We start from the raw sequence: 12674 nt of genomic DNA on the forward strand, positions 1-12674 counted from the left end.
AGATAACTCTTTACCTCCATGTGATTCTTGTCTTGAAGGAAAAATGACCAAAAGATCTTTTACTGGAAAAGGTCTTAGAGCCAAAACACCTTTAGAGCTCGTACATTCGAACCTTTGTGGACCAATAAATGTCAAAGCTCGGGGAGGATATGAATATTTCATTAGTTTTATTGATGATTATTCAAGGTAGGGTCATGTTTACTTAATTCAGAACAAGTCTGATTCTTTTGAAAAGTTTAAAAAATATAAGGCTGAAGTTGAAAATGAATCGGGTAAAACAATAAAGACCCTTCGATCAGATCGATGTGGAGAATATATGAACATGCAATTCCAAGACTATTTGATAGAACATGGAATCCAATCACAACTCTCTGTACCTAGTACGCCTCAGTAGAATGGTGTATCAAAAAGAAGAAACTGAACTTTGTTGGACATGGTTCGCTCTATGATGAGTTTTGTTCAGTTGTCGGATTCTTTTTGGTGATATGCTTTAGAAACAACTATCTATATTTTAAACAACGTTCCTTCTAAAAGTGTTTCTGGAACACCTTATGAGCTATGGAAAGGGCGTCAAGGTAGTTTACGTCACTTTAGGATTTTAGGATGTCCAGTATACGTGTTTGTGCAAAACCCTAAAAAGTTAGGACGTCATTCAAAATTAGGCCTATTTTTAGGTTATCTAAAAGAATCTAGAGGTGGTTTTTTTTATGACCCTCAAGAAAATAAAGTATTTGTATCGACAAATGCTACATTCTTAAAGGAAGACCACATAAGAAATCATCAAACTTGCAGTAAACTAGTATTAGAAGAAATTTCCAAGAATACTACAGATAGACCTAGTTCATCTACTAAAGTAGTTGATAAAACTAGGAATATTGGTCAAACACATCCTTCTCAAGAGTTGGGAGAACCTCGACGTAGTGGAAGGGTTGTACGACAGCCTGATCGCTATTTGGGTTTAAGTGAAGCTCAAATCGTCATACCTGATGATGGGATAGAGGATCCATTGACCTATAAATAGACGATGAATGATGTGGACTGTGACCAATGGATCAAAGCCATGGACCTCGAAATGGAATCTATGTATTCCAATTCTGTTTGGACTCTAATAGATCAACCAAATGGTGTAAAACCTATTGGTTGTAAATGGATCTACAAGAGAAAACGAGATCAAGCTTGTAAAGTACATACTTTCAAAGCTCGACTAGTGGCAAAATGTTATACACAAAAGGAGGGAGTGGATTATCAAGAAACTCTCTCTTGTTGCCATGCTAAAGTCCATTAGAATACTCTTATCCATTGCCACTTTTTATGATTATGAAATTTGGCAGATGGATGTCAAGACAACCTTTTTTAACGGAAATCTTGAGGAGAGTATCTATATGGTCCAACCAGAGGAGTTTATACAAAAGGATCAAGAACAAAAGGTTTGTAAGCTTCAAAAATCCATATATGGATTAAAACAAGCATTTAGATCCTGGAATACAAGGTTCGAGGTCATCTAACTGATATTAAGAAATGGCTAGCTACGCAATTCCAAATGAAAGATTTAAGAAATGCTCAATACGTTCTTGGTATCCAAATAGTTCGGAACTGAAAGAACAAAACACTAGCCATGTCTCAAACATCTTATATAGACAAAATGTTGTCAAGATATAAGATGCAAAATTCCAAAAAGGGTATGTTGTTGTACATATATGGAATTCATTTATCAAAAGAACAATGTCCAAAGACACCTCAAGAAGTTGAGGATATGAGTAACATTCCTTACGCTTCTGCTATTGAGAGTCTGATGTATGCAATGTTATGTACTAGACCTTACATTTACTATTCAGTAGGGATGGTTAGTAGATACCAGTCCAATCCTGGACGTGATCATTGGACAGTCGTTAAGAATATTCTAAAATATCTTAGAAGAGCGAAAGATGCATACTTGTGTATGGTTCTAAGGGTCTGATCCTTACTGGATACATAGTCTCTGATTTTCAATTTGATAAAGATGCTAGAAAGTCTACATCGAGATCAGTTTTCACTCTAAATGGAGGAGCAGTAATATGGAGAAGCATAAAACAATCCTGTATTGTTGACTCCACTATGGAAGCTAAATATGTAGCAGCCTGTGAAGCAGCAAAGGAAGCAGTATGGCTTAAAAAGTTCTTAACAGATTTGAAAGTTGTTCCAAATATGAATCTTCCAATCACCTTATACTGTGATAACAGTGGTGCAGTTGCAAATTCACGAGAACCTAGAAGTCATAAACGAGGAAAGCACATTGAACGAAAGTACCATCTTATCAGGAAAATCGTACTTCAAGGAGATGTTACAATAACAAAAATCTCCTCCAAGCAAAACATGGCTGATCCGTTTATAAAAGCTCTCACGACTAAAGTGTTTGAGAGCCACCTACATGGTTTAGGTCTATATTGTATGTAAACTACGACAAGTAGGAGACTTATTGGGAATATGCCCTAGTTTAATATATATGTTTATTGTACTCATATATATTCTTCTCTCATTGTTAAAATTCTAACTTTGTATATCTTACTGGGAGTTTTAATCCAATTGGGAGTTTGTTGGAATTTATGTCCTAAAACTCGTACTTTGTAATTTGATTCAATAAAGTTTATTATTGAATGCTATAATCTTAAAACTAATAAATTAAGGTCTCGACACTATTTTACTAAGTTTGTTAATACACTTGAATTTTATGTAGAGACATAGACATGGATTAAGTTCGAGTTAATAACCTAAAGAGTCTATAGTGTGTGAATAAAGTTGGGCGCCTTATTCTGGAAAAACACTATGGATGCGGCCTGCTCCGTAATTAGTACAAACAATGTAATCCTAAATTGTTTATGTCTAATGGGAGTGGGGGCGTCTTATGTAAATGGTTTGCATAAGACTGGAACCCCGAAATAGTCACTTTTAGTTATAATATCGTAAACTATAAACTGACTATTTCAATTATGATGATCTAGGTAACTTGATCTTAATCCTGAGCTAACTATGAACTTCTGTTCATTAGGTAGTATCCTTAGATCTGCATAGGTGAGGGCAGCTCATCATCGCTGGCCCAATAAGCCTCCCATTTCAGGGATAAGACCAAATGGATAGCTAGGGACATAGGGTGCAAGATGGAATTCACTCCTACCTACTTCTAGGATAGTAGATAGGTTGTTCCCTTAAGGACTGAATCTAAATCTTGAACAAGAGGCCCCACCTTCTCATTGGCCCGAGAAGGACTTAGGTTTATAGGTTGGACCGTAAACCAATTGTTCAATAGTGGATCAGTGGGTCTTAAGGAGCAAGATGTAATCTCGGGGGTACAATGGTATTTTGACCCAGCCAAGATTACGAATAACCTGTGAAGGATCAACTTACTCATCATGGTTATATCAGGTGGACAGAAATATATCTATAGTGAGGGGAGTGCAACTAAGAGTCTTTAGTGGAATGACTCTTTAGTTAACGAATGTTGATTAAGCTTGGTCTAAAAGAGTTTAGCCAATCAATCTTAAATCGTTGGAGCCCATGATCTATAGGTCCATTAGGTTCCTCTACTAGCTCATATGGATTAAACTAAGAACAATATGTTGAAGTAACTTGAATTGTTCGAATTAGGAAAAGATAGAGAAACCGACAAATATATAAGATATAAGTCGGTAGATATAAACTTTAAGCTTTGTGTTTAAATATGATTTAATAAATATGAATATAGATTCATATGTAGAAGCTTGGAAAGTTTTGAAATGGTCAAAATTGTAAAAGTCAACATGTTGACTTTTGACTTTGAAAAACAAAACTTGGACCGGAATTTATATTCAAATATGATTTGAATTTTAGAAAAGTGAATGCGGATTCATACTTGGGAGGTTATAATTAGTCAAGATGAGTAAAATAGCAAAAAGTCAAAAAGTTGACTTTTGACTAAGAAAAGTTAAAGTTTGACTTTGACTTAATTGGTCAAATGACCAAATTTGCCCTTTGACTAATTTCTTTTTTAACTAAATGTTAGTAGGAAATGTGGCAGCTTATAGTGAATTAGAAGACACTAATCCATTAATAATTAATGGATTAATTAGGTGTTGAGATTATATGAAATAAAATTGCATGCATTTTGCATGTAATTTTTATATATAAACTTCTCATTTCATAATGAAAGGAGGATGATGATTCTAATAAAAATCTCTAAACGATACACCTTCCTTCCATCTCTCTAAGATATCCTTCATAAAAATGAGTCCCACAACTCGGTTCTTGGTCCTGAGATTAGTAGGTCAACATAGTGGTTGTTCTTTACCCGTGATCATCAAGGGAGAAGAAGTTAAGAACTACAAAGGTAAGCTCATCGTTTCCCTTCTCCATTCTTCGTTTAGATCTATCGTTTAGTAGTTGCATGTTAATGCCTAAATCATTTAGATGCACATAGAGTAAAGCATGACCTTTTTCTTCCGCTGTTGCATGCTCTCTGTTGTTTTTTCCATCAATTCTTTCATTTCTTAATTGTTCATCATCTTGTTGAAGTGTTTTAAGTAGTTTAAGTATGTGATTATGTGTTTCATAAAAGTTTTTAATTATAAGAATCATTGTGTTTAGCCTCAGATTAACTCTATTGCTTGGTTATCTTTGAGAGAAGGAATCAAGCGTTGGTCGCAAAGTGCTCGAGAGAGATGTGCAGGAGGAAGTTTGGAAAAAAACTTCATTCTAGCATTTTGCCTCTAGTAATTTGTGTCCTGAAAGAAGAACAAGTGTGGTGTTTAGGTGCGGAGAGGTTGCTTGCCTTAAATATAGAGGAAATGCCATGTTTATAAGTAAGGAAACCTAGATATATATCGCTTGATTTATCTTTACCATTTGTGTCCCGAAAAGAAAACAAGTGTGGTATTTAGGCACCAAGAGATTGCTCTCCTTAAATATAAGATGATTAAACTATCTATATCACATCAAGATGCATCTCATATGGCTTAAGTTGCCTACAATGCAGAGACTTTTCTCCATCTTTCTTAATGCAAGTTAGTGCATGTAAACCCGAGAATTTTCTTAGAATATTATTTGTTGTTGTCATATGTTATAGGAAGTTGAACTTAAGTTGTTTAGTGGTTGAAGAGAAATGACAAAGCTTTTGGTTCAAGTTGTTTTAATAATTTTGGAATTTATTTAAAGAAAAAATAAAGAAAAGAAAGGAAAAAGAAAATGGAAAGATATAAATGCATATATATTTGTTAAGTAGATTAAAAAGGAAAGAAATAAAATTATGTAATCGAAGAGAATAAAAGAAAAGAGAAAGAGAAGGAAATCAGTGTACTTCTTCCTTCTAAAGGTTCTCTACCACCCAAGCCATTTCTTCATCCTTTTTCACCAAAATTTTAGAGGGAACTTGAGGTAGAACCTGAGGAAGAAGAAGGGAAAGGGTTGTGAATTGAGGTGAAGGAGATGCAGAAAAACTTAAAGGAAGAGGCAGCCATGGCAGAAGCTTGGTGTTCATAGACAATCTCTGGTTTTTGAGTCAGTTTGAACTATGCAAAAGAAATTTAAAGGTGAGATTTATTTATTTTTTTTGAAATTTTGTTCATTTTCTAACAAGTTTTATGAAGGAAGCTTGAGCAAATTCTAATGTTAAATTAATAATTTTTGAAGAGGAAGTCAAGTCATTGATTTGTATTCGAACTCATAAAGATGAGTATTCTAAGTATTTTAGATTATACCGGTTGAGTTAGAAGCTTTGTTTAGTATGGTTGGAAAGTTTGTTAAATTTCCTAAAACTTTCAAAAGAAATCGTGAGACAAATATGATTACAAGTAGGTTTAATTTCAGAGGCAAATGAGAGGTTAGCAGAAGACACAAATTTGGATTACCTGTGTTTCAGGCTATCTTTCTAACAATCAGTTGGGAATTTCATTTATATTCCTTCAATTATGTTGTAAAGGGTTTCAAAATGAAGAGTTTGATATAAAGTACATTAATATTGGTCAATTATTGAGGAAGTTATGAGTGTTTGAAGTTCGGTTATAGAATATGGAAAATTCTTGGAAAAATGTGACATGTTCTTTTATTTCTAAAGTTTATAATTGATGAGTTTATCTTTTGTGCATCATCTTAATTTTAGTGTAAAAAGACAAGACAATTTAAGTTTCTGATGCTCGATTTTGGTTTGTCTGACAGGCCAATAGAAAATAGGCCGAGTCTACATACCAGGGAACTAGCCTAAGGTTGTGAGTGAAAAAATAGATTTCGAAAGTGATTTCTAAACTGTTATTTATGATTAAATGTTTTCTATACTTGAATTTGAGTTATGAATAATACATGATTTCTATGAATGGTTTCAAGTGTAAGTTTCAATCTTATGTTTTATAATGAAATTGATATATGAGCATGCTATTACTAATTTTCTGAAAAGTAGTTGAAACAATATCATTTTGAGCAAGTATTGTTTTTAGATTTTTAGTTTTCCACGAACAAGTTGAGTAAGCTTGAGTTTTAAGAAAGATAAAGATAAACAAACATGTTTTAATGTTTTTATATGACTTTCTGAGATTTTGTTAACTACATGATTGAAATGTTGAGTTCGAGGTTGTATGATACCATGTGCACACATGTTAGATTATGTTGTTGACGTTGAGTGTACTCTATGACAACAATGTTGTCGTGAGGGCTGAATGGACTCCACTACAACAAAGATGATGGGCATGTTGGATGGATCTTACTACATCGTAGAGCTAGTAAATGTTGGTTGTACGGGACATGCCCTACATAATGTAGATTTGTCATGTTAGTTAAAATATTTAATATATTTGATCTGCCTTGCTAGATTTCAGTGATGTACTTGTTGAGTAATTGAGAAGGCTGTTATTATTACACATTTACATTTAACGCTTTGATTAAATAGATTTATATGTTTAAGGTTTATCATGTGCTCTGATTTCCAAATTTACAATTTTAAATTTAGTCACTCACTAGCCTTTATAGCTTACCCTTTCAAAATGTTTTTCCACTTTCTAGGTAGAGATTGAGCTTTCGGTGCATGATAGACTACCTTAGTCTATTGAAAACTCCTAGATCGATTGCAATGCGTGGTTGGAGTTGTACATTGAGTTTGTTTTTTTATGTTGTATATGTCTTGTACGAATTAGATAATTTACAGTTTGTGTAAGCTTAAGGAGTTGTGGTTAACCCTCGTTGGATATGTTTTTTTTGTTATGATGTCTCTATCATGTTTATTTTCCAAAAGTGAGTTTTAGAGCTGCACTTCATGTGTGTCTATGGGTTATCTAGGATCTGCTATGTTGTGTTGCATGTAGTATTTTGTATAGAAGATTAGCATGTTTATCAGGTTCAAGGGTTCAACAGAGTCAGCATGTATTGTTAGAGGAGAATGATGTCAATCGACTTCACGCCATCTTCTAGGCTAAGCTAGTTGGTAGTTCAGGAGGGGGTGTGACAATGCAAATTCCATAATCATTCCGTCTTTTATGTAAATAGTACGAATAGTATAATCATTCCATCTTTTATCGCATAACTCTAACTTAAATGTCAGTTTACTCGCATTATTAAAATCTTGACACATCCACGAAGTAATTTTGTAATACTTATTGCATAAGAAAAACAAGCAAGCTTTTGGCATTACATTAAACAAAACAACAAGGAACAAGAGGCGAGGTTGTAGCAATACAATCTTGTCGCCGAATTTGTCCTTTGCATACATTACCGAAATGCACAATGTTTGTGGTGAAAGTATCGAAAATGTTGCTCGTCTTAATAAAGGACAAATTACTTATGATTCAAACAAATAGATTAGATACAAAACATAGCTTAACTTGAAGTATTTGGATCTCGAAAGGCAAGCAAGTATGGAGAAAGGACTGAGAGGTTGCTCTTCTTAATTCTAAAGTTAATAAATGCTTTGTATCGACTCGACATGTTAATCTCTCTTGTTTTACATTTAATTGGTTAAATATTCCTACATTTCCACGCCTGGTTATTGAATATTCCTACATATCCAAGAAAATAACAATCCTGCCTACATGACCTAGGATTTAGACACACCATTTTAGTCTTATGCTTCACCAAGTCTTTATGACTTCAATCTGGGAATGGCTTACCCTGTGTTTAGCAAGAACTAAGTCTTCAAAATTAAGCCTTTCATGTCACAAATGATTCTAAACGCTGAACAATTCGGCGGTTACCCCGACAAAGATCCAAACGAGCATATTCTCAACTTCTACTCTATTTGTGCTTCATTTTCACATGCCTTGCATTTCTAAGGAAGAATTGTTATTCGCCCTCTTCCTGTTAACAGTGAGGGATGAGGCAAAAAGATGAGCAAACTCTCTAGAATATGGAGAAATGACAACTTAAGAAGATCTAATGGAGAGATTTATGAAGAAATTCTTCCTACCCTATAAGAATGCTAGGAGAAGAAGGGATTAATACTTTACAAATAAAAGGATAGTGAGAATCTGCATGACGCGTGAAGCAAGTTTAAACGCATGGTGAAGTCTTGCCCCATCAATGGCATTGTCGAATGCGTTTTGATGGAGGTGTTTTATTTTAGGCTCAGCAAAGGAAAACAATAAACTGCTGATGCTATTTTGTAAGGGAAATGTTGAAAAGCTCCTACAACCAAATCAAATCAATGTTGGACTCTATGGCCAAAAATAGTGAAGAAAGAATGAAGACAGATTGGATAGAAATGCAGTGGTGGCACTACAAGGACAGATGGTCACAATGAACAACTTGCTGCAATCGATGGCTTTATCGCAAGTTCATGCCGCGAGTAGCTTGTTTTAGGTGGTGAAGCAGGCGGATGAAATAGGATATGTGGGATATGGTGATCCTCATAACACCTACGCATGCCTACTTAACTCCGAGTTTTTCTCGTACGTGAAGCATGACCTATACTTCAACACTTACAACTCGGTTGGAGGAATCACCCCAACTTTGGGTGGGGAGTGACACACCTCCTCCTGAAATACCTATTAGCTTATTCTGAAAGATGGTGTGATGTCTACCTACTGACATCACTCTCCTCTAACGATACCTGTCGACTCTACTGAACTCTTATACTTGCTAAACATGTTAATTTTATATATAAAATACTTTACATGCAACATAATACAGTAGAACCTAGACAACCTATAGACATACATAAAGCATAGCCTTGAAATAACTCACTTTGCAAATAAACCTGATGGAGACATCATAACCAAAAAGATATCTAACTAAGGTTTACACAACCACAACACGTAGAGCTTACACAAACTCTAGAGTGTCTAAATCTTACAAAGACATATACAACATAAGAAAATAGACTCAATGTACAACTCCATCCACGTACTATCAATCCATCTAGGAGCTTGCATTAGACTAAGGCAACTTATCAAGCACCGATAACTCGATCTCTACTTGAAAAGTGAGAAAACATTTTGAAAGGGTAAGTTATAAAGCCCAGTAAGTGACTAAATTTAAAACTGAAAATCTGGAAATTGAAGCACATGACAAACCTTACACATATAAACTGTTTAATCAAAGCTTTAAACGTAAACATATAATAATAATAACTCTCTCAAATACTCAACAAGTACGTCATTGAAATCGTACAAGATACATCAAGTACATTAAACATTTTAACTAACATGACAACTCTACATTGTGTAAGGCATGCCCAATACAACCAATGTTTACTAACTCTACGATGTAGTAGGGCCCGCTTAGCACTCCCATCGTCTTTTTCATAGTGAGAATTGGCCAGCGTTCACGACAACATTATTGTCATAGAGGACACTCAACATCAACAACGAAATATAACCTGTGTGCACATAGTACCATACAACCTTATGCTCAACATCTTAGTCATGTAGTTAATAGAAATCTCATAAAGTCATATGAAAACAATAAAACGTGCCGGCTTATCTTTATCATTCATTAAACTCAAGCTTACTTAGCTTGTTCGTGGAAAACTGAAAATCTTTAAACAATACTTACTTAAAATGATATTGTTTCAACTACTTTTCAGAAAGTTAATAATGTGTTCGTATATAAATTTCATTATAAAACTTAACCTTGAAACTTACATGCAGCCTTGTTGTGGACGATTAATGACTTCCTGGCTTATGGTGACCTATCAGGGTGGAGTACAAAGAGGTATCAAGCATGTCCCATCTGCATGGATGATAAATCGTCGTTCGGGATACAAGGTAGAATATCCTTCATGGGACATTGACGCTATCTTCCAAAGATCCACGTGTGGCGTAGAAGTAGGCTACACCATGGAAAGGTAGAGCGTAGTTCTCTTCTAGTGGTGATGAATGGGCATGGAGTCTTAGAACAACTAGATCAGTTGGAATTTCCAGTTATGGGTAAACATCCTTTAGTAAAGGATAAGAAAAGAAAGAGAGCTCTTAATTAGACAAAAAGAAATTTTTTTTTTGAACTTCCTTACTGATCAAGATTACTATTACATCACAAACTTGATGTAATGCACATATAGAAAAATATTTATGACAATTTGGTTGGTACGTTATTGAATACCGAAAGAAAAACCAAGGATACCATGAATGCTCGGTTGGACCTACAAGATCTGAAGAGAAGAAAGGATTTACACCTTATAGAAGTTGGTAATTGATTGGTCAAGCCACATGTGAGCTACACGTTGGCTAGCAACGAGCGAATTGAGTTTTGTAAGTTTCTAAAAATCAGTTAAGTTTTTGAATGGATTTGTTTTCAATATATCACGATGTGTGAATGAAATAGAGTGGAAAATATCAAGTCTCAAAATGCACGATTGTCATGTTTTATTACATCGACTGCTACCTATTGGTATTCGAAAAATGTATACACTACTATTATTGAACAATGTAATTGTTTTCGTGACTTGTGCGTCAGAACCATAAGAGTAAGTAATTTAGACAAATTGCTAGTAGTCATCCTAATCATACTTTAGAAGTTGGAAATAATATTTCCACCTGCCTTGTTCAGCTTATTGTACACCTTACCATTCACTTACCATAACCAAGGTTACTAGTCCAGTTTCTAACAGTTGGATGTAAACCATTGAAAGAAGTCTATGCACTTTGAAACAATATGTTCAGAACAAAGTACGTCCCAAGGGGTATATTGCAGAAGCATATGTGATGAATGAATCGAGCACCTTTTCTTCGTGTTACCTAAGTGGTATTGAAACTCGATTCACAAGAGATGAGCGAAATGATGATACCATTCCAGAGGACGAGGTGATTGATGAGTTTGAAATTTCAAGCAGAAAGTACGATCATTAGGTGCGTCAAGTCTTTATACTCTATCACAGGAAGAGAAACACCTCTTCCATTAGTACATCCTCAATAATGTAGACGAAACATCAGAGTATCGGAAGTAAGCATTTCTTATCTTGGTATTTCTTAGATATAGTTGTTGAGTATTTGTTGTACATTGTCGTTACACAAATTAAATTCATAATCATCCCCGTCAGGAAACATTTGAGCCTAATACGTTGATAGGTTCAAAATGCTACCGATTTGTACAAAAGACATCAACGAGGATTCCCTGAATGGTTTCGAGCACAACTATATAGCATTCACGTATGAAATGTATGCACTAATGTATTTATGCACGTAAATGTGTATAATCATTTGTCAAATTGATTTCAGGTTATAGAATTGCGAGAGTCTGAAAATCTATCTTATGATTTCTTCTCACTTGCGATAGGACCATCATTTGATGTTCATTGTTATAATGGATGTATCATGGGTGGGCTGAGATTTCACACATCAGAACGTGATTCTCAGTGCACTACACAAAATAGTAGAGTGATGGTAATTGGTGAAAGCGTTGTAAATTGAAGTGACGACAAGAATTTCTACGTTATTTTGGACGAAGTGTTATACGTTCTATATCCAATGGGAAGAAGTGTTTGACTACTTAAGTGTTGGTGATATGACACAGATGTCAACAAAAGTCAAAGAACACATGTGGAATTAGGGTACAAAGCTATCAACACATCCCATTTTTTGTTCGTCGAGGAACTGATAATTCTTGTGATGCAGGCACAACAAGTATTTTACCTATATGACCCAAAAAATTGTAGTAATTGGAAAGTTGTGCAAGTGGTCCAGAACAAGCATATATGAAACTTGCTCGAAGTGGAATGAACACATGGAGGATGACACTCTATGTAGGATTGACGTTGATCCCACAATCGTTGAAAGACTGGTTGTGCATCATATCACTGGCGACTTCATAAACGATAGGGATGAACAATTGTCACATGAAAGCGGAACAAGCGACAACGAATGAATAGATTCGTTGAGCATCAAATGCTCAGTACCTTTAAAGAGTCACAAGCACCTCAAAAAGTACAGAGACCCTGAGGAGGCACGTGCCAACCCACCACACATATTGGTGGGACGTAGTAAGGATTGGCACTATCTCTGTGATCATTACATAAGGCATGCATTCCAGGTGAGCAACTAAATGTTTTGTAATGGTCAATTATGATTTCAACTTTTAATATGTATAAGAAATAAACAATATATTTTTTTTATGTAGGAGGAATCACGAACCAATAAAGCTGCTAGATAGAAGCAACCTTACAATCACAGCAAAGGGGAAAAGTCGTTTCTACAACGATAGCATGAGCTCATTGAGCAAAAAGGGGAGTCAGTCGATCGTGTGGATTTGTT

This window comes from Cucumis melo, chromosome 7 (assembly GCF_025177605.1).
Source record: "Cucumis melo cultivar AY chromosome 7, USDA_Cmelo_AY_1.0, whole genome shotgun sequence".
In the NCBI taxonomy this organism is placed as follows: Eukaryota; Viridiplantae; Streptophyta; class Magnoliopsida; order Cucurbitales; family Cucurbitaceae; genus Cucumis; species Cucumis melo.